Source organism: Leptodactylus fuscus, chromosome 9, assembly GCF_031893055.1.
Source record: "Leptodactylus fuscus isolate aLepFus1 chromosome 9, aLepFus1.hap2, whole genome shotgun sequence".
Classification (NCBI taxonomy): Eukaryota; Metazoa; Chordata; class Amphibia; order Anura; family Leptodactylidae; genus Leptodactylus; species Leptodactylus fuscus.
The window spans coordinates 9,588,822-9,616,102 of record NC_134273.1 but is presented as its reverse complement, the minus strand read 5'-3'; the positions used below and the strand labels follow the sequence as shown (position 1 = coordinate 9,616,102).

General features: G+C 45.1%; 1 protein-coding gene across 1 annotated transcript in view; it reads right to left on the bottom strand.

The window, feature by feature from the left end:
* LRRC7 (leucine rich repeat containing 7) overlaps positions 1-27,074 on the bottom strand; it is a 195,687-nt gene extending 168,613 nt beyond the window's left edge. Inside the window, exon 1 of the mRNA XM_075287244.1 lies at positions 26,710-27,074. The gene's annotated coding sequence lies outside the window, so the exon portion shown is untranslated. The remainder of the gene's footprint in view (positions 1-26,709) is intronic.
* Between the last annotated feature and the right edge of the window lie 207 nt (positions 27,075-27,281).

Sequence of the window (27,281 nt, the reverse complement as noted above, 5' to 3'; positions counted from 1 at the left end):
AGCAAAGGAGAATCTTAGGCAAAATGGCCGCCCCCATCACCAGGGACAAAAAATAAGGCCCAAGGCCCAACATCTTAAAAGCACCACTATAGGGTAGATATACCCATGGTACGGCACAGTATGTATGGAGGAAGTGAAGATCTAGCTGAAGAAATCTGGTCTGGCCTTCGGGAGAGGTTTCACAGACCACAGTACTGAATGTCAAGAATATATTGTTTTTCTATAGAATGGCCCCTGGGATCTGGTTAAGACAATCCAGACCATATGCTGGCCATTGGGACAGAAAAATAATCCTGTTCTGCTTCTTCTCTAGCGCCCTCCCAGTCAGTGCAGGACGGCCAAAATCATAAAGGATTGGGAACTTCTAGGCCCCATGCACATGGGGAATCCGAGCTGGGAAAGCCAATCCATATATCGGTGGTGGAGTATCTGCCGCCATACGGCTTTACTGTACATACCATATACAGCACGGGAAAGGGAAAAGCAGGGACTCCTAGCACTATGGATCACTATGATGTAAAGAGTCTTGGACTGGGTTTGGGCTAGGAATTCGGCCCGATGTGCGGAGCAGAGTTTCCCGTCAGGACTTCCTGTGTCCATGGGGCCTAGTAGTTCGGAATCCTTTTAACTTTGGCACTGACCAGGAGGGCACTAGAGAAGAAGCTGGACAGGATTTTCTTCATTGACAGTGTTTGACATGCTACCAATAATCTCATTCTCTCACTTGTCCAAGTAATAAAAAGTAAATGGAGGAGATTTATGACACTGTCAAAAAGAAAACCTGTCCAACTGACATGCTGTGTTAGGGGACAGCGGCCATCTTGCCCCCCCCCCCCCCCCCCCTCTCTTACAATAGAGCAGCACCGATGACGTCACCACCAGCCACAGATTATGTTTCTAAGCAACAGCCTGAAGTCTTCTACTTCTTAAGCAGCGGGGGTCAAACTATTATATGCTGAGGCGCGCGTGGAAGGCGAGGTTACAAGGCTATAGCTGGTGTTAGTCACCTTGCGGTTAAAAATTCACCATGGGGAGGGGCCACACGGTGGCTCAGTGGTTAGCACTGCAGCCTTGCAGCGCTGGAGTCCCGGTGTTCAAATCCCGCCAAGGGCATAAAACCATCTGCAAGGAGTTTGTATGTTCTCCCCGTGTTTGCATGGATTTCCATCCCATATTCCAAAGACATACTGATAGGGAAAAATGTACATTGTGAGCTCTATGTGGGGCTCACAATCTACATTTAAAAAAAAAAAAAATTCACCATGGGAATGACGGCCATAATGGTTGCCCCCCTACTATCCCAGAAAGAAGAATAAGTTCTCCAGTCCATAGGCCCTCGTAGGACCCTCTATAGGAAACATCATGGACTATGTTCATCTCTTGTCATCATGTAATACCACTTTTCCCCTGAAGTGGCCGCTGTAGGGAAAATACATTCCTGCCACTTCCTGTCAGGCGATCACATTGATTGGTGAAGATTTCAGAAGCGGCGACACCACAATGGTCCCATTTTGGTGGTGGGACTTGGTGTATTGAAGCTCAAGGGGGGGGGGGGGGTTAACTGCTGATTTTGGGGATTTTAGTGGCAAAAACAACCATCTTTGGAGTGAAAAATATCCACTCTATTAGACTAAATGGAAGAGAACATAACAGGCCTACATCTTAAAGGGGCAGAAGCTAAATATACACGCCTAAAGAGTCAGACAAGTAAGTCTCTGTCTTCCAAAAACAGCACTACGCCATCCAAAGGTTGCGTATGGTATTGCACTTCAGTTCTATTTAAGTGAACAGACCTGACCTGTAATAGCACACATAACCTGAGGACAAGTGTGGCGCTATTTTATAAGATTTGCAGAAGGTACTGACTACATATCCTTCTAAGGGGTCAGCATTTTGGATAATCCCCTTCTTGGTACAAGGGGCTCTTCATAATCTAATCTTAAAGTGTATTAGTATTGGGACCCGGGAACTGGCAGCAAGTGTTCATTTTCCCTGCTGCACCTCCGCAGGTGAAGTTAGGTATTACACCTTCATAAGTGAAATCAATAGGTTGCCCATGTAATGGATGGACAGGTTGGGTCCTCCAGAATAAGTGACACCTTTTGTAGCCCCTCTCTGCTGTGGCTAATAGATGACCACCCCTTTAAGAATACATGCTTTAAGAACGTTGCAGATGGGCCTCGGTCTGCAACGTTCACCCCTTGTCATTGTTAAGCAGGTGGATAAATCCTCCTCATTTCCACTGCAGATCTTTAGCCGAACCGTGTGAAAAACTGTCACCCGTGAGAATGTTCTCTAATGTGATGCTATTTCGGGGGCATTATATGTACAGAACACTCCGGCAGCTGTTGCCATGGTAAATAAAAGTCTTTTTACCGAATGCCATGGATGAAATCTATTCAGTGTTACTGGATCTGTTCTGCACAGTTTCCTTTCATGTTTCCCAAGGTTAAGAAAGTCACATGAGTATATGGCTCTGCGAATGTCGCACGGAGATGAGACTTTGATATTTCAATTAAAGGGGATGGATACGTATATTAGGAATACCTGTTCAGATTGTAAATACAATATAACGGTGCAAGGAACAAGGATCCGGTAAGTAGACACCCCCAGGTTCCTTGGACTCGCCAGAGAGGATCACCCTATAAGAAACAACGAAAGACAAGCGATCGCCGCCAAAGTCAGGTCCAAATGCATAAGAGTGAGCGAGGTAAAGCACATGTATATAAGGAGAAGGTGAGGGATAGCGCCCCGAGGCAGCAGAAGGTTCATTCAGTCATCCAAAAATCTGCTGCAAAACTATCACTGTATTTTATAGTAAAGAAAATCTGACGTCTCATATAATCCAAAAACTCTGGAATATTCTGTTAGATAAGAAAACTTCTAGATAAAACAAGTCTAGTGCATCCCATAAACCAAGAAATCTGTCGCATCCCATAGTACAACAGATCTTCTATATCCTGCAGTCCAAAAACTCTGGGAAACCCAATAATCAAAAAATATAAATGGCATTCTATAAACCAACAAATCTGGTTCATCCAATAATCCAACAAATCCTGGGCACCCTATAGCGCAACCGATCTATTCCAAAATCTCCGGTATATCACATATTCCAAAAATTCTGCTCCAAATCTGGAGCATCCTATAATCCAACAAATTCGGTGTATCCCTTAATTCAGAAATTTGGTGCATCCCATAATCCAAGTAATCTGGTCGTTCTCTTGATCCAGAAATGTGATACATCCTATAATTCAACAAACCTGGGATATCCTATATACCAATACATCTTGTATACCCTATAATACAAAAATCTGTTGCATCCCATAATCCATAAATCTAGTGCATCCTGTATCTGGTGCATCCTATAATCCAATTATGGGGATAATGTTCCTCCTTAAGGTGTGTGGAGACTTATACAGCCATAGTCGCTCCACTGCAAGGGAACATGGGAGGAATATGCAAATCTGTTTCCCAAGATGTAAATTTCTACCAAGTCAGTTCTCGCTACGCTGTGCTGACGAGGTCCAAACAGACCAAAACGGCTGTCCGTAGCTGAGAAACTGACTTGGTATAAATCCAACATTATGCAGTAAAGGCTTCTGGGAAAGTCGGGCATGATGTTCAGGGTGCTTCCTATAGAGGGCAGCATAACAGTGGCACTGTCTCCCTATTTACATCCTGGGAGACAGATTTGCATATTCCTCCCAAGTCCAACAAATCTGGTACATCCAAAAACCCTGATGCGTGGAATAATCCAACAAATCTGTTGCATCCCATATCTGGTGCATCCTATAATCCAACAAATTTCATGCACCCTATAATCCACCAAATCTTGTGCATCCCATAATCCATAAATCTGGTTCAACCTATAATCCAAAAATTTTGATGCATCGAATAATCCAACAAATCTGTTGCATCCCATATCTGGTGCATCCTATAATGCAACAAATTTCATGCACCCTATAATCTACCAAATCTGGTTAAACCTATAATCCAAAGACTGGTGCATCCTATAATCCAGCAAATCTCTGATGTATCCTACAGCCCAACAAACCAGAAGGTGTCAGCAGTCCACAATTAGATTTCCGGGTATGGAATAATGTATCAAATTTAGGGAAGCTCCTTGGACATCTTGGAGCGGCCCGGGCAGTCATTTCTCAGCACGTTCCCCCACCATGGTCTGGTCTAAGGTTGCGCCATCTTATATAGAGCAGTAGACGTGAGCTGTTGCCTCGCGGCACCTGAGATCTCACCAGTCTTGAAGACTTCATCAGATAATCTTCCATGACTGTTATGAGCAGATACAGGCGCCTTACAAGGAGGTTAAATGCCCCCTGAAGAAAGCCGCAGCTTCTCCTTTTACCAATCTATCCTCCGATACGCTCACCCAGCAAGATCCGGCCTAAATGAAGTTTATAGATTTCTACCGTAACAAGATTGTTCTATCAAGTGAAGAACTTTCTCTCCATCTATTGACTATTCCTTAAATGTTAGGAAACCTGAGGATGGCGGATGATTCATGCCGGATATTCACAGGTGGCTCGCGGGAGCGGCGGGGGGACGGCCGCACCGCCATTATCCCCGGCCTTCTATCCACACAGACGATGCATATCTATACACGGCTTCACTGTAATTATTTTTCCATTTTTCAAAGCTTTTAATAATGATTTTTTTTTTTCGTACGAGAAAGAAGAATAACCGGCCACAGAACAATATCCATACGGGGAGGCTGCGCGGTGGGTAATGCGGGGTTATAATAATACTGGGTCGTGCCTTGTTCACACATGGGTTCATATAGATCAATGCAAGCTGTATAATTCCATATGCAGTGACCTCCCCCTAGTGGTGACGGGAAGCAATTGAATTTTAGCATTTAAAGGGAACCAATCACATTAAAAGATGGAGAAATGTCACATGACTGATGGACATAACATCCCCCCATGCTTCAAAGAACCAAAAGTGGGGCAGAAACTGCACAAATGCAGAATCTGAGGATCATCAGCCATGGTTCTAACCCCATCCATGCCCCCTTTGGTCCTGCACATTCCTAACCGTGTCCCTTTGTGCCCTCACACACTGTAATGCCCCCTTGTGGCCACCAAACTATATAATGTCCTCCTGGTGGTTTCCACATAATACAATGCCCCCCCTTGTAGCCCCCACACTATGTAGTATCACCTGTGACTCCTACACAGTATAATGTCACCTTGTTTCCCCCCTTTTAGACCTACACAATATGATGTTCCCCTTGTAGCTTTCACAATATAAAATCCCCTTATTATGACCCTCACAGTATATTAAGTATATTTAATGCCACCTCCATGTGTCCCCCACAATACATATATAACACCTGGAACATACTTGCCACTGCCCAGGACTGCACCCAAAATCCTGGATTGTCCCACTGATCTTTAGAGCTCTTCCCTGGAGACTTTTCATTAGCTAATCTATGGGGGTACAGGGTGTTGGACCCCCCACTGATCTGATACTGATGACCTCTCCATAGGGTAGCTCAATAACTTTAAAATTATGTTAAATCCCATTAAGGCCAGGGCCACACAGCTTGCTATCGCTGCAGGTTAGTAAACTTGCCAATTACACTTGCTGCAATCTGCACTTTCTGCACTGTGGATGGAGTTTACCTAAATCTCATCACATGCTGCAACCTAAACCCGCAACATGTCATTTACTGCTGCGGGTTTCACAGCGGATTTCAACCTTTGCAATGCAAAAAATGAAAGCCACAGGGAGACTACAGGGAACCCTGCAATGCAAAAACTGGAAGCCACAGGAAGACTACAGGGAACCTTGCAATGTAAAAACTGGAAGCCACAGGGAGACTACAGGGAACCTTGCAATGTAAAAACTGTAAGCCACAGGGAGACTACAGGGAACCCAACAATGCAAAAACTGTAAGCCACAGAGAGACTACAGGGAACTCTGCAATGCAAAAACTGTAAGCCACAGAGAGACTACAGGGAACCTTACAATGTAAAAACTGGAAGCCACAGGGAGACTACAGGGAACTCTGCAATGCAAAAACTGTAAGCCACAGGGAGACTGCAGGAAACCCTACAATGCAAAAACTGGGAGCCACAGGGAGAATACAGGGAATCCTACAATGCAAAAACTGGAAGCCACAGGAAGACTACAGGGAATGCTGCAGAATTTAGGTGGTTTTTCCTGTGGCATGTTGCAGAAGAACCGGCTGCAGAATTTGCCTGCGCCGTGTTTGCTGGCGCTTGCACTAATAAAGGCAGCTGCAAAAAAAACTGGCGCAATGTGGATGAGAAAAGTAGAAGAAAGCAAGAACAAGATGGATGTATGAAGTTGCACTAAGGAGTGCCGCATGTCGATAGAATGTAGTCCTATAGGCAGCTAAGATCACAGGCAGCCAAGGGCAGGCAGAAGGACGAGGGACTCGAAGGTTTCATCAAGTATTGCGGATGCATCATGAATGCATCAAAACCGCTGCTGCACTTTTAATGCTCTTTCATGTACATTTGATGAGTGGAGAACGCGCCCTTCATTAAAGTGAGCGCAGCTACATCCACCGCATGAAAAGGCACCTCCTGCTGCTCAAATATGGGGACAAACTGACAGCAACGGCCTGGAAAGTAATTACAAGAGACACCGGCGCCCTGCCGAGAAGAACTTAAAGGAATACTAATCTCAGCGTTTCGGCTGCTCCGATTATATGCAAGGAAGCCAATGCAAATACAGAGCGGCCCATAAATAGCCCCAAGCCGTGCAGGACGGCTACAAGGAACCCGCTCGTCCCAACATAGATACTCCTTCATTGATGCCATGCTAGGAAATTATCATGGCCACTCCAAGAATAGATCAATGTGAGCAAATATTTATATGCCGGAGAACTGCAGTCCTAAGAAGTGATCTGTCAATGCCGGGGGTAGGAGAGGGCAGGGCTGTACCAGTCTGGCAAATTGATCACGCGGGGTTCAGTTATGTGGTAGGGGCCCTGCATGGTGGCCCGGTTAGTTATATGGGCCTCCTGTATCAGACCATCACATGTGCAGGACTACAACCATGGGATGGGTCATCCAATTGCATTTTTTGCACGCCCGAATCCCACACGGCATCCATGAGTTCAGGAGCATGGAGGTGCATGTTGGCTCAGTTTACCCTTGAGGTCTAAACTGGACCTTTCTGGTCTTCCCTCTTGGCCTCCATGTTGACGTTACTGGTTCACTTGGGTCAAACCACCATGACGGCCATAAGCCCCCAAGTGACGCCTTTTACAGCTCTGTATACAACATAAGGAAAGTTATGGCAATATGTTGAGTCTAAGAAATAACACAAATGCAAAATTTTTAGAATAATCCCACCCAATTCCCAGTTCTTTTTCCATCTTCCCAGTACATCATATAAAATATTAAATGGTATTATAAAGTATAATCCGTCCTGCAAAAAATAAGCCCTGGTGCAGCTCTGTAAATGGAAGAATAAAAAGCTATGGAAACAAAAATGAAGAAAAAATAGCTACAATGGGAAAGGGTCAAAGTATAATCTACACATGGTAGCACCCCAGGGAACAGAGAATGTAACGGGCATCCCTTTACACGGTTAAATATAGGATCTGCACAGTTTCCAGAAGCAGCGCCACTCTTGATCGTAGGCTATACCTGGTATTGCAATTCAATCTCATTCATTTGAAATTTCGATACCAGAGACAACCTGTGGATAAGAGTGGCGCTATATGTGAACCAAAACAGATCCCGTGTCTTGTACTCCTGAAAGACCCTTCTTGGATTGGAGCAGGGGGTCTGGATGCAGATTTTGTATGGGGGCGGCCATCTTGCCTGAGCTTTTCCTCTGTTCTGTTAACAGCATTTAGTGATTTGCTTTACAGCACAGTCATGGACACAGGCAGCAATACTCTGGAGCCGATTTATTGAGGCCTATGGGAGAATTTCCTATGAAGGGAGATAAGATGTGACATCATCTATCATCAGTGGTGATGTAATGATGGGTCAGTGGTGTTATCTATAGAGGTCTTATCTTCTTTAGTAATCCTGTCTATGATGAAAATGAAGTGACTGCTGCAAAGAAAATCCTTACAAAACTGTTAAGCATCCTTATATTATTAGGCTTAGTGGCCAGAGCAAAAATTGCAGAGCACAACTTTTTTTAAAAAAAAAAATAGCTAGTGATACAGAATTTTTTTATATTGATATATATTATATATTATTAACATAAACATATGGTCTAAAAAAATAAGTCCCTTTCTGGTGGCACGGCCCCTTTAACTAGGAATTAGATGATATTTTTATCCTTTCCTATAGTAATGGAATATCCCATCTGTCCCTATTACAGATAAATACGCCGCAGTCCAAAAGCAATTTCATGAGCAATGACTTGACGAACGTTCTAAGATTGTGGGAAAGAACCGAAGAACCTATTAAAAATATACCGCCCTACAACAATAGTCAGAGCAAGGAACGAGCGCCGCAAACCCAAGAGAATCTCCAGCACGCTATGACATGTGACATTGTATCCAGTCTACAATACATCAGAAACAAACCCTGCTCTGTTACAATGTATCAGTGTCCTAATATTACAAGGCATTGTCCAGACTGGATACAACTGTAGCAAATCCACAGCTATGAGAAGTAGTAGGATTGTAGTCACTGACAGCAAGCAGAGATCTTATGAGATAGATAGATAGATAGATAGATAGATAGATAGATAGATAGATAGGAGAGATAGATAGATAGGAGATAGATAGATAGATAGATAGATAGATAGATGATAGATAGATAGATAGATAGATAGATAGATAGATAGAGGGATAGATAGATAGATAGATAGATAGATAGATAGATAGATAGATAGATAGGAGATAGATAGATAGATAGATAGATAGATAGGAGTTAGATAGATAGATAGATAGATAGATAGATAGATGATAGATAGATAGATAGATAGATAGGAGAGATAGATAGATAGATAGATAGATAGATAGATAGATAGATAGATAGGAGATAGATAGATAGATAGATAGATAGATAGATAGATAGATAGATAGATAGATAGATAGATAGATAGATAGATAGATAGGAGAGATAGATAGATAGGAGATAGATAGATAGATAGATAGATAGATAGATAGATAGATAGATAGATAGATAGATGATAGATAGATAGATAGATAGATAGAGGGATAGATAGATAGATAGATAGATAGATAGATAGGAGATAGATAGATAGATAGATAGATAGATAGGAGATAGATAGATAGATAGATAGATAGATGATAGATAGATAGATAGATAGATAGATAGATAGGAGATAGATAGATAGATAGATAGATAGATAGGAGAGATAGATAGATAGATAGATAGATAGGAGATAGATAGATAGATAGATAGATAGATAGATGATAGATAGATAGATAGATAGATAGATAGATAGATAGATAGATAGGAGATAGATAGATAGATAGATAGATAGATAGATAGATAGATAGAGCCATGGAGTGGACCTGCAGAAATATATGACATAATATGGATCACTTTCTATTTGGACCTGAATAGTCAATGTAACAAAAAATTTACAACCAGCAGTTAATTTTTTATTTCTAGTTATGTCAACGGGAATTCTCATTGCTTAGCAACCCGGCGCCTGCACCGATATATCCAGCTACTGAAATTTACATTATTTTTCCATCTTTCCTTTTTGCCAGAGAAGTCCAATCCACATAAGATACAAATGTCAGTCCTAAGATCTCTTACAGCTCGTAGTTATATATACAGCGCACGTATTACTTTAAAAGAAAAAGCAGATGTAACAAATATCTCTAAACCCACAAAACAAGATGTACCAGAGATTACCAACATCAGCTGCAAGTCCAGACAATAAATATGTTATAATGTGTATATAGCCTTTACTAATGGAGAAGGACAACTCACAAAATGATGTCACAGCACAGGATAATACACACAGTGATGTCACAGTACAGGATAATACACACAGTGATGTCACAGTACAGGATAATACACACAGTGATGTCACAGTACAGGATAATACACACAGTGATGTCACAGTACAGGATAATACACACAGTGATGTCACAGTACAGGATAATACACACAGTTATGTCACAGTACAGAGATAATACACACAGTGATGTCACAGTACAGGATAATACACACAGTGATGTCACAGTACAGGATAATACACACAGTGATGTCACAGTACAGAGATAATACACACAGTGATGTCACAGTACAGGATAATACACACAGTGATGTCACAGTACAGAGATAATACACACAGTGATGTCACAGTACAGAGATAATACACACAGTGATGTCACAGTACAGAGATAATACACACAGTGATGTCACAGTACAGGGATAATACACACAGTGATGTCACAGTATAGGGATAATACACACAGTGATGTCACAGTACAGAGATAATACACACAGTGATGTCACAGTACAGAGATAATACACACAGTGATGTCACAGTACAGGATAATACACACAGTGATGTCACAGTACAGGATAATACACACAGTGATGTCACAGTACAGGATAATACACACAGTGATGTCACAGTACAGAGATAATACACACAGTGATGTCACAGTACAGGATAATACACACAGTGATGTCACAGTACAGGGTAATACACACAGTGATGTCACAGTACAGAGATAATACACACAGTGATGTCACAGTACAGGATAATACACACAGTGATGTCACAGTACAGGATAATACACACAGTGATGTCACAGTACAGAGATAATACACACAGTGATGTCACAGTACAGGGATAATACACACAGTGATGTCACAGTACAGGATAATACACACAGTGATGTCACAGTACAGGATAATACACACAGTGATGTCACAGTACAGGATAATACACACAGTGATGTCACAGTACAGGATAATACATACAGTGATGTCACAGTACAGGGATAATACACACAGTGATGTCACAGTACAGGATAATACACACAGTGATGTCACAGTACAGAGATAATACACACAGTGATGTCACAGTACAGGGATAATACACACAGTGATGTCACAGTACAGAGATAATACACACAGTGATGTCACAGTACATGGATAATACACATAGTGATGTCACAGTACAGGATAATACACATAGTGATGTCACAGTACAGGATAATACACATATTGATGTCACAGTACAGGGATAATACACACAGTGATGTCACAGTACAGAGATAATACACACAGTGATGTCACAGTACAGGGATAATACACATAGTGATATCACAGTACAGGATAATACACACAGTGATGTCACAGTACAGGATAATACACACAGTGATGTCACAGTACAGGATAATACACACAGTGATGTCACAGTACAGGATAATACACACAGTGATGTCACAGTACAGGATAATACACATAGTGATGTCACAGTACAGGATAATACACACAGTGATGTCACAGTACAGAGATAATACACACAGTGATGTCACAGTACAGGATAATACACACAGTGATGTCACAGTACAGAGATAATACACACAGTGATGTCACAGTACAGAGATAATACACACAGCGATGTCACAGTACAGAGATAATACACACAGTGATGTCACAGTACAGAGATAATACACACAGTGATGTCACAGTACAGAGATAATACACACAGTGATGTCACAGTACAGAGATCATACACACAGTGATGTCACAGTACAGGATAATACACACAGTGATGTCACAGTACAGGATAATACACACAGTGATGTCACAGTACAGAGATAATACACACAGTGATGTCACAGTATAGAGATAATACACACAGTGATGTCACAGTACAGGGATAATACACACAGTGATGTCACAGTACAGAGATAATACACACAGTGATGTCACAGTACAGGATAATACACACAGTGATGTCACAGTACAGAGATAATACACACAGTGATGTCACAGTACAGGATAATACACACAGTGATGTCACAGTGCAGGGATAATACACACAGTGATGTCACAGTACAGAGATAATACACACAGTGATGTCACAGTACAGGATAATACACACAGTGATGTCACAGTACAGGATAATACACACAGTGATGTCACAGTACAGGATAATACACACAGTGATGTCACAGTACAGGATAATACACACAGTGATGTCACAGTACAGGATAATACACACAGTGATGTCACAGTACAGAGATAATACACACAGTGATGTCACAGTACAGGGATAATACACACAGTGATGTCACAGTACAGGATAATACACACAGTGATGTCACAGTACAGAGATAATACACACAGTGATGTCACAGTACAGGATAATACACACAGTGATGTCACAGTACAGGATAATACACACAGTGATGTCACAGTACAGGATAATACACACAGTGATGTCACAGTACAGGATAATACACACAGTGATGTCACAGTACAGGATAATACACACAGTGATGTCACAGTACAGGATAATACACACAGTGATGTCACAGTACAGGATAATACACACAGTGATGTCACAGTACAGGGATAATACACACAGTGATGTCACAGTACAGGATAATACACACAGTGATGTCACAGTACAGAGATAATACACACAGTGATGTCACAGTACAGGATAATACACACAGTGATGTCACAGTACAGGATAATACACACAGTGATGTCACAGTACAGGATAATACACACAGTGATGTCACAGTACAGGATAATACACACAGTGATGTCACAGTACAGGATAATACACACAGTGATGTCACAGTACAGGATAATACACACAGTGATGTCACAGTACAGGATAATACACACAGTGATGTCACAGTACAGGGATAATACACACAGTGATGTCACAGTACAGGATAATACACACAGTGATGTCACAGTACAGAGATAATACACACAGTGATGTCACAGTACAGGATAATACACACAGTGATGTCACAGTACAGGATAATACACACAGTGATGTCACAGTACAGGATAATACACACAGTGATGTCACAGTACAGGATAATACACACAGTGATGTCACAGTACAGGATAATACACACAGTGATGTCACAGTACAGGATAATACACACAGTGATGTCACAGTACAGAGATAATACACACAGTGATGTCACAGTACAGGATAATACACACAGTGATGTCACAGTACAGGATAATACACCTGCTGGGAGGGAATATTATATACAAAAACATCATTGTGCACTTAATGACATTATAGCTCAGGAGACAATTCCCTCTCCATTCAGGACTAGTTCAGAGGAGTAATATACACAATATGGGGTCCCCATAGCCAAACTTACAATATGACCATATTTTAGCTTGATGGTCTGTGACTGGCCCCATACTTGCAATCTTCGGGGTATGGTAGGGATTGCAGAGACACCTTGATCTGGGGAGACCTCCACCTGACATGATCTTACGGTTCTTGGTTAATGATATTGTGTATAATATAATATACTTATAATTTTGTGGTCAGACAGTGAAGTCAATCATGTGGTCGTCCAGGAACAGGAATGATAGCCACTTATAGAAAGCCTAGATTTTTCTTTTAAGACGTTGACCTCATCCACCATGCTCCATCACATCCCCCTCATTGCAGGCTACTCTCATCCTCCTCCAAGCCAAGTAACTGCTTCAAGCGCGCAATCAAATCCTACCCGGCAGGATAAGTGCACAGAACAAAAGTAATAGGGGCTCCCATTTGGTGACCTGCAGTCATTTATAGCTGCAGATTGTACTGTTATTGGTTTGTCTCTGTTCTTCTACAGTCAGTCCTGACAGTACTAGCAATTTGTGTCCTTTTTTTTTCCTTTCCCACAGTACAAGCGTAGGAGGCGAATTCTGCCTGAAAGACGACAGCGTGAAACATTTATTCTATCAACTAAAAAATGTAAATCACGTGCAATAAGAAGAAGGGCTGGCGGTGCCCATATGTATCATGTGAGTCCATACCGCTTACCTAGAAGTGGCGACATCCAAGTCAAACATGTCGCTGGACCGGGGTTTACCATGCTACAAAATTTGGCAAAAATTCACTCTAGTGGTCACCATTATGAAACGAGTCATTAAGTAGTGATCCAAAGCCAAGATTGGCAGCGACTCATGTAAGTCCTCGACACAAAACTAACCCCACTCACTTACAGGTAAGGACATCCAATCCAAATTTGTCCCCTGACCTGGCTTTATAATGCTCATCAAGTTTGCAAAATTTTCCAAGAATTCACTCTGTTGGTTCACCAATTAACCAATTCATTTGAATCCAAACTGAGTAACTGCATTGGCCATATCTATGTATCACGTAAGTCCACACTATAAGTAAGGACATCCAAGACAAATTGGTCACTTGACCTGCAAAATCAGCCAAAAATTCACTCCAGCTGTTCACCAATCACGAATTATTAATTCAAAGCCAAAGTGGATGGCTGGCATTACCCGTATGTATGACATAAGTCCACACCACTCACCTATAAGTGAGGACATCCAAGCCAAATTTGTCACTTCACCTGGATTTACAATGCTTGTAGAGTTTGCAAAATTGGACAAAAATTCTCTCCATTGGTTTGCCATTGAGACAGGTCACCAATTATTCATTCAAAGCCAAAGTGGTTGGCTGGCATTGCCCGTAAGTATCACATAAGACTCAACCACTCCTAGCCAAAAAGTAAACATCACTCACTTCCAGGTGAGGACACCCAGGCCAAATTTGACACCTGACCCAAATTCATAGCCCTCGTTGGGTCATAGAACTTGCAACATTTGAGACAAGTCACTGAGCTTTAATTCTAAGCCACAGTGTGAGTCTGGCATTGCCTTATGTGTCACGTAGGTCCTCGTCCTCTCCTAGCCATGAAGTGGACACCACTGACCTACAGGTGAGGCCGACCAAGCCAAATTGTTATCTGACTTGGATTTACAACGCTCATAGAGTTTACATTTACTAAAAATTCACCATTGAGAGACAAGTCACCATAGCGTGTGGCCAAATCCTTGCCATAAAGTGGACACCACTGACCGACAGGTGAGGACATCCAAGACAAACGAGTCACCTGATCTGGATTTATAGTGGTCATAGAGTTTGCAAAATTTCCCAAAAATTCACAATTGCGATACAAGTCACCAATTATCAATTCAAAGCCAGTGGATCACAGGTCAATAAGAAATAGGCCAGCTAACATGAGGATGAGTTTGGCATCTGCACAGGAGGCCCAAGCATGAAGCCAAGTCTTGTACCAGGGCACTGCAGAGTAAGGAGGGTCCAACTGAACCCCACTCATTTTACCTTAAAGGGCTTGTCCTGTCTCTTTTTTAGGCATCTCCCTCAATGCTGGGCAAGTACATGACTAGACAGCCAAGGGGTAGAGGAGGAGCAAAAAGAGAACCAGGAGACAATCCAGGCACAAGGCAAAGGCAATATCTGGGAACAAGGCTGAGGTCAAGATCCAGGTCAGTCAAGAGATTATCCAGGAGCAACAGAACAAGGAATGATTGACAGGACAGAGTATGAATGCCCATCAACCGGCAACACATTGGAGGGAGACTGCCCTTTACATAGACCTGACAACAATGGCAGACAGTACTTGCATTGGCTTCCAGCTCAGGCTGATCAAGGACTCTCCCTATGGCTCCCATGTGGCCTAGCAGGGTTTATGGAGAGGGGTTGTGATCCACATTATAACATGAGATGGCCATTATACAGTATAAGAGGCCGCCCAGTATTACAGGTGGATATAATTATCCGTAATACTCTGTATCATCTACAAGTGACAGCGCGGCGGCCGCCAAACACGTCAGGTATCTTCTGTAGCATCACAGGGGGAGTTATTTATAAGGCGCACACACACGGCATTGTCAATGAAGCATCAATTCCACTAGAAGGATTTCAGAGCCGGCCGTGGGCACTCGCTGGAAAATACTTGTCATTTCTGATCCACAATAGTGCACAGAGGCTGCAGCTGCTTCACTGTATAGAGGTGTCACTGTATAGAGGTGTCACTGTATAGAGGAGTCACTGTATTGTGGATCCGCTCAGGGGCACTCCGACCCAACACAGAGAAACCGCCATCAGGACCCCTTATAGAAGTGATCCCATTAAAGTGTCAGGACATAAAGCCTGTACAAATATACTGTATGCAATAATACATCAGGTCCAGATCTCCGCTAGTTGTCACTGAATGGGAAGTTTTAAACCTGCAGGAAAATTTGCAATGTCAAGTGTAAACCAGATTGTGCAGAATCTGGTGCAGATATCGCTGTGTTATTGCCACCGAGGGTTACAAAAACAAATTAGAGGAAGTTTATGCAGATTTTCTGACCGATCCTTAGCTAATACACTGCAAAATCCACAAGACTGAGATCTGAGTGCAAAGGTCGATAAAATAGCCAAAAGTTAGAGACAGAACATGGCTGGGGAAACAAACACCAAAGCTATGGAAGGAGGGTTCAATTGGGTCTTGGCTCTTTTCTATCTACACCAACATCACATTAGACTTGTTGTTTGCATCTCAGTCCTGTACAAGTGAATGGGACTGAGCTGCAATACCAAGCTCAGCCATTATACAATGTGTGGCGCTGTCCTTAGTACAGTTGCAATACCAAGCACAGCCACTATACAATGTGTGGCGCTGTCCTTAGCACAGAAGTCATAGGACTCACCCAAGACCCGTGACCTCTTCAAACAACTGATCTGTGGACGTGCTGAGTCAGACCCCACTGATTTGTGACCACCCAAGGACTGGCCGTCAGTAATAAACTCTTCTAATATATATTTTCTCCATGTGGCTCGCTCTCCGCTCCAGGAGTCTTCGCCATTTCTCCATCTGCCTGACGGTTTATCTCGGCCCTGACACCTTCTTGTGCTTCGCCGCTGTCGGCTTCTAAACTGGAAAGATTTGTGATATTTCTTATCTATTGTTATCATTTATGAGCCATGCTCCGACATCCACCGCAGAACCGTCTGTGACAATGACACGGACAAGGCACTGACACCATACAAGCAGTTGTCACGTAGCCCCGACACCCGCTCTGTGCCGGCTGCCTCGGGTCCTTGGCCATGAAACAGGAGCAGGAGGAGAAGTGGCAAGGCTAAAAAACACTACAAGTCACAGCAGGGCCGGCCCATGGGGGGTGAAGTGACGGCAGAAGGGCTGGAGTCACCACATATCAGATTATTGGCACAAGCGGCACCATTGGGGGGGGGCAGGGCTTTAACAAGGTGAGGAGGACGGAGGATGAGAGTGTTGGGGATACACAGTGACATGTGCTGGGGATTATATTCCTAATAGCCATTGTTATGGGGGTCCTCTAAATGTCACCGTATGGGGTCCTGTGAATGTCATTGTTATGGGGTCCTGTGGTTGGCACTGTAGTGAGTGGTCATGTGACTAGCATTGTTATGGGGTCCTGTAGATGTCACTGTTATGGGGGTCCTCTAAATGCCACTATTATGGGGTCCTGTAGATGCTATTGTTATGGTGTCCTATAGAATTTACAGTTATGAGGTCCCATAGATGTCACCGTTATGGGGGTCCTGTAAATGTCATTGTTATGGTGTCTTATAGTTGGTCATGTGACTAGCTGACTGTAGTGAGCGGTCATGTGACTAGCATTGTTATGGGGTCCTATAGTTGGCACTGTAGTGAGCGGTCATGTGACTAGCACTGTTATGGGGTCCTGTGGTTGGCACTGTAGTGAGCGGTCATGTGACTCGCACTGTTATGGGGTCCTGTGGTTGGCACTGTAGTGAGCGGTCATGTGACTCGCACTGTTATGGGGGTCCTGTGGTCGGCACTGTAGTGAGCGGTCATGTGACTAGCACTGTTATGGGGGTCCTGTGGTCGGCACTGTAGTGAGCGGTCATGTGACTAGCATTGTTATGGGGGTCCTGTGGTCGGCACTGTAGTGAGCGGTCATGTGACTAGCATTGTTATGGGGTCCTATAGTTGGCACTGTAGTGAGCGGTCATGTGACTAGCACTGCTATGGGGGTCCTGTGGTTGGCACTGTAGTGAGCGGTCATGTGACTAGCACTGCTATGGGGGTCCTGTGGTTGGCACTGTAGTGAGCGGTCATGTGACTAGCACTGTTATGGGGTCCTGTGGTTGGCACTGTAGTGAGCGGTCATGTGACTAGCACTGTTATGGGGTCCTGTGGTTGGCACTGTAGTGAGCGGTCATGTGACTAGCACTGCTATGGGGGTCCTGTGGTTGGCACTGTAGTGAGCGGTCATGTGACTAGCACTGTTATGGGGTCCTGTGGTTGGCACTGTAGTGAGCGGTCATGTGACTAGCACTGTTATGGGGTCCTGTGGTTGGCACTGTAGTGAGTGGTCATGTGACTAGCATTGTTATGGGGTCCTGTAGATGTCACTGTTATGGGGGTCCTCTAAATGCCACTATTATGGGGTCCTGTAGATGCTATTGTTATGGTGTCCTATAGAATTTACAGTTATGAGGTCCCATAGATGTCACCGTTATGGGGGTCCTGTAAATGTCATTGTTATGGTGTCTTATAGTTGGTCATGTGACTAGCTGACTGTAGTGAGCGGTCATGTGACTAGCATTGTTATGGGGTCCTATAGTTGGCACTGTAGTGAGCGGTCATGTGACTCGCACTGTTATGGGGGTCCTGTGGTCGGCACTGTAGTGAGCGGTCATGTGACTAGCACTGTTATGGGGGTCCTGTGGTCGGCACTGTAGTGAGCGGTCATGTGACTAGCATTGTTATGGGGGTCCTGTGGTCGGCACTGTAGTGAGCGGTCATGTGACTAGCATTGTTATGGGGTCCTATAGTTGGCACTGTAGTGAGCGGTCATGTGACTAGCACTGCTATGGGGGTCCTGTGGTTGGCACTGTAGTGAGCGGTCATGTGACTAGCACTGCTATGGGGGTCCTGTGGTTGGCACTGTAGTGAGCGGTCATGTGACTAGCACTGCTATGGGGGTCCTGTGGTTGGCACTGTAGTGAGCGGTCATGTGACTAGCACTGTTATGGGGTCCTGTGGTTGGCACTGTAGTGAGCGGTCATGTGACTAGCACTGTTATGGGGTCCTGTGGTTGGCACTGTAGTGAGCGGTCATGTGACTAGCACTGCTATGGGGGTCCTGTGGTTGGCACTGTAGTGAGCGGTCATGTGACTAGCACTGTTATGGGGGTCCTGTGCCTGTCCCTGTAGTCAAGGATCTTCTTGCTGTCTCTGACAGGCTCTTCATGTCTGTGTTCACACCTCGGCTGAGCGCACATGGACATATCAATTAGTATAAAACTATAATAACGTCATGGCCAGGACTGAGCAAAGCGAGGCACAAAAAGGTTTCCCTCTCCCCGGTGCGGCTGATTTATAGATCTCATGACCTCAGCCATCTTGTATATCTGTACTGTACACATCCATAACAAGTCACCTATAGAAGTCTATAGTGTACCGCCATACCATACATATTCTCATAGGTTCATCCTATAAGGACTAGTCGGCTGTCAGACCAGCTCTGCGCGCACAACGAGCACCATAACGTATGATATCCTGCGGTGGATACATATGTAACAATAATGAGAGCAAACACCGCCTAAGTGACAGCCAGTGCCGGCCGCCGCTGTATCCTCCAGCTCAGCAGCTGTATACTCCGTCTGAGATTTCTATGGTATAGCAATAGAGTAAGTGACGACTAGCCTATAGCCATCGCGCCAAGAGCGTCCAAACCATCCTGAACATGCCACATAGGCAAACGTCAAGACCCTGGGAAGAGTCACACTGAAGGTGCCAGCGAAGCCCAACTGAGCGCCCCTCCCCCCGGGCAAATATTCAGTCCCCAACACCTAGGCATGCCCTGATAGCACCCGAGTAGCTACACCCATGGGCGAGAACGCTGGTGGTGCATGGGGGGGGGGGACATTGAACAAACACAGATTCTATAGGTTGAAGTGTAAGATTTAACCCCTTAAGAACAAAGCCCTAACAATTCAGTTTTTTGCATCCTTTGCTGTGTAGCGCACAGTCCCTACAATGTGTCTATTACTAGGGAGACCAGATACCTATAGCGTCTATTATGTTTCATCACTTTGATTCAATAAATGCCATTTTTATTGGAAAAAACTTATTATTCTGTATTTTTTTTACAATTTTAATAACATTTGTGTAACATTTTCAGAGGATTGATGTGTTACATTGTGTCTGTATTACAATATATCACTGCCCGTCTGTAAGGGACCGACAAGCACCGAGTAGGCCGAGTATAATGGCCGTCTGCTGGGGCCTACTCCTCCAATAGTAGAACTGATCACAGGTCCCCCAGTCTCCCAACAGATGGAGACCCCCACTTAATAGATGTTACAGCATATCCTATAGAAACACTTACTACTCTATGGTAAAGCGTATATGTATATAGGAAGAGAGGCCATGTCTGGAAAGGAACTCTGCCAATAACATCGATTCTGATATAGAGATGAGGTTGTAGAGGTTACCCTCCCCATAGTTGGCTGGGGGGGCTTAGAGTACCCACTTCCCATTGACTGTATGGCAGGGTCCTTGAGTTGTCCATGTAGAGAGGCAGTTCTGGGAAGGCTCAGACCATAGAAGAAGACAAGACCATCATCAGTTTGCCCTTCTCTGGGCTCCATGGATGGTCCTGCCTCTATAATTTCCCCCCCACACCTTGGTTTTGGCCGTAACGTTCTCCCATTCATGGCAGATAGAACTCAAAGAACTACAGAAAATGGGATATATCGTATAGCGATGGCCTCAGATGCCCCTCATACAGAGCCAATGAGGGGAAGTATCACAAGGGTATTTTGGGGGATGGGTAAGAATCCACATCAGTCCAAGGAGAAGAAACCTAAAGATATGTCTGTCCACGAGAGAGCTGATAGATAAGTCCTGAAAATTCCCCAGCCCGAAGACCACTACTCTATATCACACGAGTGCTGAGAACCTCCATCTATACGTGACAACAGACATAACATGGCCGCACATCTCCTGAAGAAAGACATCATATGTTCTGTCCCAACTCTCAATATCTATCTCCTATCTATCTATCTATCTATCTATCTATCTATCTATCTATCTATCTATCTCCTATCTATCTATCTATCTATCTATCTATCTCCTATCTATCTCCTATCTATCTATCTATCTATCTATCTATCTATCTATCTCCTAACTATCTCCTATCTATCTATCTATCTCCTATCTATCTATCTATCTATCTCCTATCAATCAATCAATCAATCAAAAATGCTTTATTGGCACGTCCGAATAGGTATTTGGCATTGCCAAAGCTAGTAAGGTGGGTGGGTGGGTGGGGGAGTTGGGTTGGGTGGGTGGTGGGTATGGGGGGGGGGGTTCGGTTATAACAGTCCATGGAGTCTCATCTTCCTCTTCGTTGGTGACTGCTATATGGGGAGGTGGGGGTGGGGGTGGGTGGGGGCGGGTGTATTGGGATAAATATAACAGTCCATGGAGTCTCATCTTCCTCTGGTTTGGTGACAGCTGGACACGTATTGGGCAGCGATCTCCACAGTGGCCTCTTCTTCTCCCAGTAGGATGTAGAGTTTCCTCTTCTCCCAGTCTGGGATGTGGGCAGAGAGTCTTTGGTAGTAGACGGCCCTCATAGCTGAGTATTTGGTGCAGTGTAGCAGGAAGTGGGTCTCGTCTTCTAGGGCCCCCTGGTCACAGTGCTGGCACAGTCTCTTCTCCCGTGGCTTGTACGTCTGTCTGTATCGCCCCGTCTCTATCTCTAGGTTGTGGGCGCTCAGTCTGTACCGGCTCAGGGTCTGTCTGTGCTTGGGGTGGCGTATTCTCTCCAGGTAGGTGGCCATGGTGTAGTCCCTTTGTAGGGATTGGTACACGGTGAGTTTCTTGGAGTTATTTATTTCGTTTCTCCATTCTTCAATGTACCGCTCTCTGTTTGCCTCTGTGGTCGCCTTTATTTCGGCCTTGGTTATCATCTGTTGGTGTTTTTGGTTTGGTGGTTGGCTGCTGTTTGGTTGTTGAATGTCTGGTTTGCTCAGGTGGCTTAGCCAGGCTTGGTGGTGGTAGGAGTCGGGCTTGCTCCCCTGGATGTGTGCCTGGAAAGCTAGCGCCCTCTTCTGTATGGTGAGCCATAGGGGGAGTCTGCCTAGCTCTGCCCTGCAGGCTATGTTGGTGGTGTTGCGATGCACATGTAGCAGGTATTTGCAGAACTCCAGGTGGAAGTTCTCTGTTGGGCTGGAATCCCACCTTGACTGGTCTGGGTAGGTGGCTGGGCCCCAAACCTCACTGCCATAGAGAAGGATCGGGGAGATGACAGCGTCAAATATCTTCATCCAGACCCTCACCGGTGGTTTGAGGTGGTACAGTTGTCTTCTGATGGCGTAGAAGGTTCTGCAGGCTTTTGCTTTCAGGGTTTCTATTGCTGCTTTGAAGCTTCCTGATTGGCTGAGCTCCAGCCCCAGGTAGGTGTAGTTGTTGGTTTTCTCCAGTGTGGAGCCGTTCAGTGTGAATTGTGAGGTGGTGGAGGCTTTATTGTGGCCCTTCTTCTGGAATACCATGATTTTGGTCTTCTTCTGGTTGATGGGTAGGGCCCATGTGGTGCTGAATTTTTCCAGCACTGACAGGCTTTCTTGGAGGTCTTTCTCGGTGGGGGCCAGGAGTAGGAGGTCATCGGCGTATAGCAGGAACTTCACCTCTCGATTGTTCAGGGTGAGGCCTGGGGTTGGTGAGGCCTCCAGGGCTGTAGCCAGTTCATTGATATAGATGTTGAAGAGCGTTGGGCTCAGGCTACAGCCTTGTCTGACCCCTCGGGCCTGTTGGAAGTATGCGGTCCTTTTCCCATTCACCTTCACACTGCACTGGTTTCCGGTGTAGGAGCTCTTGATGACGTCGTACGTTCTTCCTCCTATTCCACTCTCTAGGAGTTTTAGAAGTAGGCCTGGGTGCCATACTGAATCAAACGCCTTCTTAAAGTCCACGAAGCAGGCGAATATCTTGCCTCTTCTGGTGTTGTGGACGTGCGTCTTGATGAGGCTGTGCAGGGTGTAGATATGGTCTGTGGTGCGGTGGTTTGGCATGAACCCTGCTTGGCTCTTGCTGAGGACCCCGTGTTGTGTGAGGAAGGTGAGGATTCTGTTATTGATGATGCTGTTGAACAGTTTCCCTAGCGTGCTGCTGACGCAGATCCCTCTGTAGTTGTTGGGGTCATATTGGTCCCCATTCTTGTAGATGGGGGTTATGAGCCCTTTGTTCCAGTCTTTGGGGAAATGTCCAGCATTGAGCTATCTATCTATCTCCTATCTATCTATCTCCTATCTATCTATCTATCTATCTATCTATCTATCTATCTATCTATCTCCTATCTAACTATCTATCTATCTATCTCCTATCTATCTATCTATCTATCTATCTATCTATCTCCTATCTATCTATCTCCTATCTATCTATCTATCTATCTCTCTATCTATATCCTATCTATCTATCTTTCTATCTGTCTATCTATCTCTTATCTATCTATCTATCTATCTATCTATCTATCTATCTATCTATCTATCTGTCTGTCTATCTATCTCCTGTCTTTCTATCTATCTCCTATCTATCTCCTATCTATCTATCTATCTATCTATCTATCTGTCTGTCTGTCTGTCTGTCTGTCTATCTATCTATCTCCTATCTATCTATCTATCTATCTATCTATCTCCTATCTATCTATCTATCTATCTCCTATCTATTTATCTATCTATCTCCTATCTATCTATCTATCTATCTATCTATCTCCTATCTATCTATCTATCTATCTATCTATCTCCTATCTATCTATCTATCTATCTATCTATCTCCTATCTATCTATCTATCTATCTATCTATCTATCTATCTCCTATCTATCTATCTATCTATCTATCTATCTCCTATCTATCTATCTCCTATCTATCTATCTATCTATCTATCTCCTATCTATCTATCTATCTATCTATCTATCTATCTCCTATCTATCTATCTATCTATCTCCTATCTATCTATCTATCTATCTATCAGATGCCTGCCATTTGCCTTCACATTGCGATGCACATGATCTGTAGGATCGCTGGCGGGGAGAGGATTGATCATCGCCTCTGCATATTCATTGATTGCCCAAATCTCTATTCCAAAAATAGCTGCACAGGCCCAACGGGACTAAAGTCCAGGAGCCGCCTCTATCTATTTAGTAAATGAAGTTGTGGATTGGTGTGCGGGGACCATGTAGGGACCCCCAGGTATGAGATTATTTATATGGTAATAATGATGTTCTCCATATCCAGGCACATATCGCCACCAGCCAATTGTTAGGTCCATTAACTTCGAGGAGGGGGCGACCACTGTGTTATGTCTCAAACACAGATAAATATATATAGGAATGAGATCATCCAAGAGGTAGGATGCCAGAAGAAGCATGACCAATACCTATGCAGATAACGGATTGGGTACGGGGGTTCCTTCCCAGCCCCCACAGTACAGCACTGCTACATCTGCTATTGGAGGTCAGGTAATGATGAATCTACACTATGTCTATGTCATGGGGGTTCCCTCAGCAATCTCTTCTGTATTCAGCACCAGTGTCTGGACAGCTCCTCTCCATCCTATTCACTCTGCATGAAATCCCCCAAAAAGCAGCGCCCATCTCCAGGCAGAACTGCAGCCCCTGCCCAGATCCATCCCTGACGTGAGACAGTCAGAGTATTATTATCACACAGCATCAGACACAAAGACTTGATATGGCACGATAGTCTGAGGAGTGAATATCCCATAGCCAGCACTTTCCTCCTCCGCCGGCTAGTCACAGAATGATATAGTGAGAATCACACATATAGAAGCCTAGAGAAGCCCCTGGGGTGCAGGCAGTACCCAAAACCTGGACAGTACATATGCACCCTTTGTATAGAGCAGCGCCCCCGGGGTGCAGGCAATACCCAAAACCTGGACAGTAGACATGCACCCCTTGTATAGAGCAGCGCCCCCAGGGTGCAGGCAGTACCCAAAACCTGGACAGTAGACATGCACCCCTTGTATAGAGCAGCACCCCCGGGTGCAGGCAGTACCCAAAACCTGGATAGTAGATATGCACCCTTTGTATAGAGCAGCGCCCCCGGGGTGCAGGCAGTACCCAAAACCTGGACAGTAGACATGCACCCTTTGTATAGAGCACCCCCAGGATGCAGGCAATACCCAAAACTTGGACAGAAGACATGCCCCCCTTGTATAGAACAGCACCCCCGGGGTGCAGGCAGTACCCAAAACCTGGACAGGACATATGCACCCCTTGTAGTTGGAAGAAATGGCTTTACGTTGTCCACTATACCCAGCTAATAGGGGCATTCACTGTAATACTGCCTTGCACCCCAGACCTGGGCAACACAAACTGCCCTGCACCCCAGACCTGGGCAACAGAAACTGCCCTGCACCCCAGACCTGGGCAACAGAAACTGCCCTCTACCCCAGACGTGGGCAACAGAAACCTCCCTGCACACCACACCAGGGCAACACAAACTGCCCTGTACCCCAGACGTGGGCAACACAAACTGCCCTGTACCCCAGCCGGCAACAGCCGGACAAATCAGACAGAATATTACTATTACAGGACACAGCCAACCATATGCCTAGCAAGGTACATTATCTTCACCTATGGGGTGTCCCAGTTTTGGGAGCCACCCGGATGGCACCCCCTGGCCATTACTATATATCACAAGGTGTGTTTGATTCCATAGTGGTACAGGCATTGGAATATGTGCCCCTAAGTCATGGGGGATACCTGGGCAAAGCCCCCTCTCCAGCTCTGGTAAATACTTTGGATGATTATATTATTACAGTGGGACTCACAACATAGCCCTCAGGGGCTGCAGTGGTATACAGGTATATATACAGCGCTGGCCCATGTCTGAGGGGCACCAAGATAGAAACCCCCACCCATGCAAGACCAAATGACCAGCAGTATACATATGTTAAATGGACTACAACATTTTATATAGAACCAATTGCAGATCTTTCCAGATTCCTACTGTGCCTGCACCTCAATGTGTGGCTCCAAGACCTGGGTGACAGCAGTGTAAATCCCCCCCCCCACCCATCTACTGACCTGCAGGTAGATACGGATGAGAGTGAACAGAGTAATACCCTCATTACATAAACCCCCTATTGCATGCCACATCTCTCAGGGTCCATACTGGCACAGGCATTACCGAGTTGGCCCCTGGCAGCATCTCCCCCAGCCCCTGCAGGATCTAGCATATACCCCATAGGAGGCATGATAACATATTTGTGCCCAATGTAAATTCATCAGGGTGCACAATGGTGTACGCTGGGCAGTGCATGCGCCCCATACTTGGGTGCCACCTGGGCATCTGCCCCCCAGCCCACCCCATCAGGACACATAGATACTCACATTGCACATTTATTTCAGGGACCACAGTCTCCAATGCAAATTTCTCTGGGTGCACAATAGTGAATGCTGGGTATTGCATGCTCCCCATACTTGGGTGCTACCTGGGCATCTGCCCTATAGCCCCCTCCCATCCTGGACACATAGATACTGACATTGGAAGGATCATAGCACATTTGTGACTGGGGACCACAGCACCCAATTCAGATTTATTTAGGGTGCACAATGGTGTATGCCAGGCAATACATGCTTCCATACTTGGGTGCCACTTGGGCATCTGCCCCATCCCACCCCCCATCCAGGACACATAGATACTCACATTGGAGGGATGATAAATTGCCCATTAGTGCCCGGTTCTGCTCTGCTATTCCTAGTGTTCTGGTGGTCCTCAGGGTGGGTAGAGGGGGGTCTACAGGGTGTCCTTCAGGTGCATCCACGGGCTAGCCCCCATAAGGAAGAGGAGTAGGATAAGCTGCAGCCGAGCTCCACAGTAACATGGCATGACACCTGCTAATGGCAGCTGCTGAGAGTGGGGGGCTCATCCTCTGCCACCTCCATCCAGGTGCATCACCCCCGGGCTCCAGAGCATGTGTGCCCGGGTACAAGGGGGGGTCTCCAGCAGCCACAGTGCCCGGGCAGCGGTGACAGCAGCAGCGGCAGCAGAAGCCTCATTCACTGCTCCCAGCCTGTGCAGCTCCTCCTGCCCCCGCACCACCCACCCCCACACTGCGTGACGTCACGCCGCCCACCTCCCCTGCACACACCTAGGGGGCTTCTGCTGCTTCTATAGAGGGTCTCTCCCTCAGCTCCTGCCGCAGCCCCGGCTCATTGCAGACAGAGCAGCTGCAGCTTGTCATAGACAGAAGATCAGCCTGAGTGGGGGGATTATAT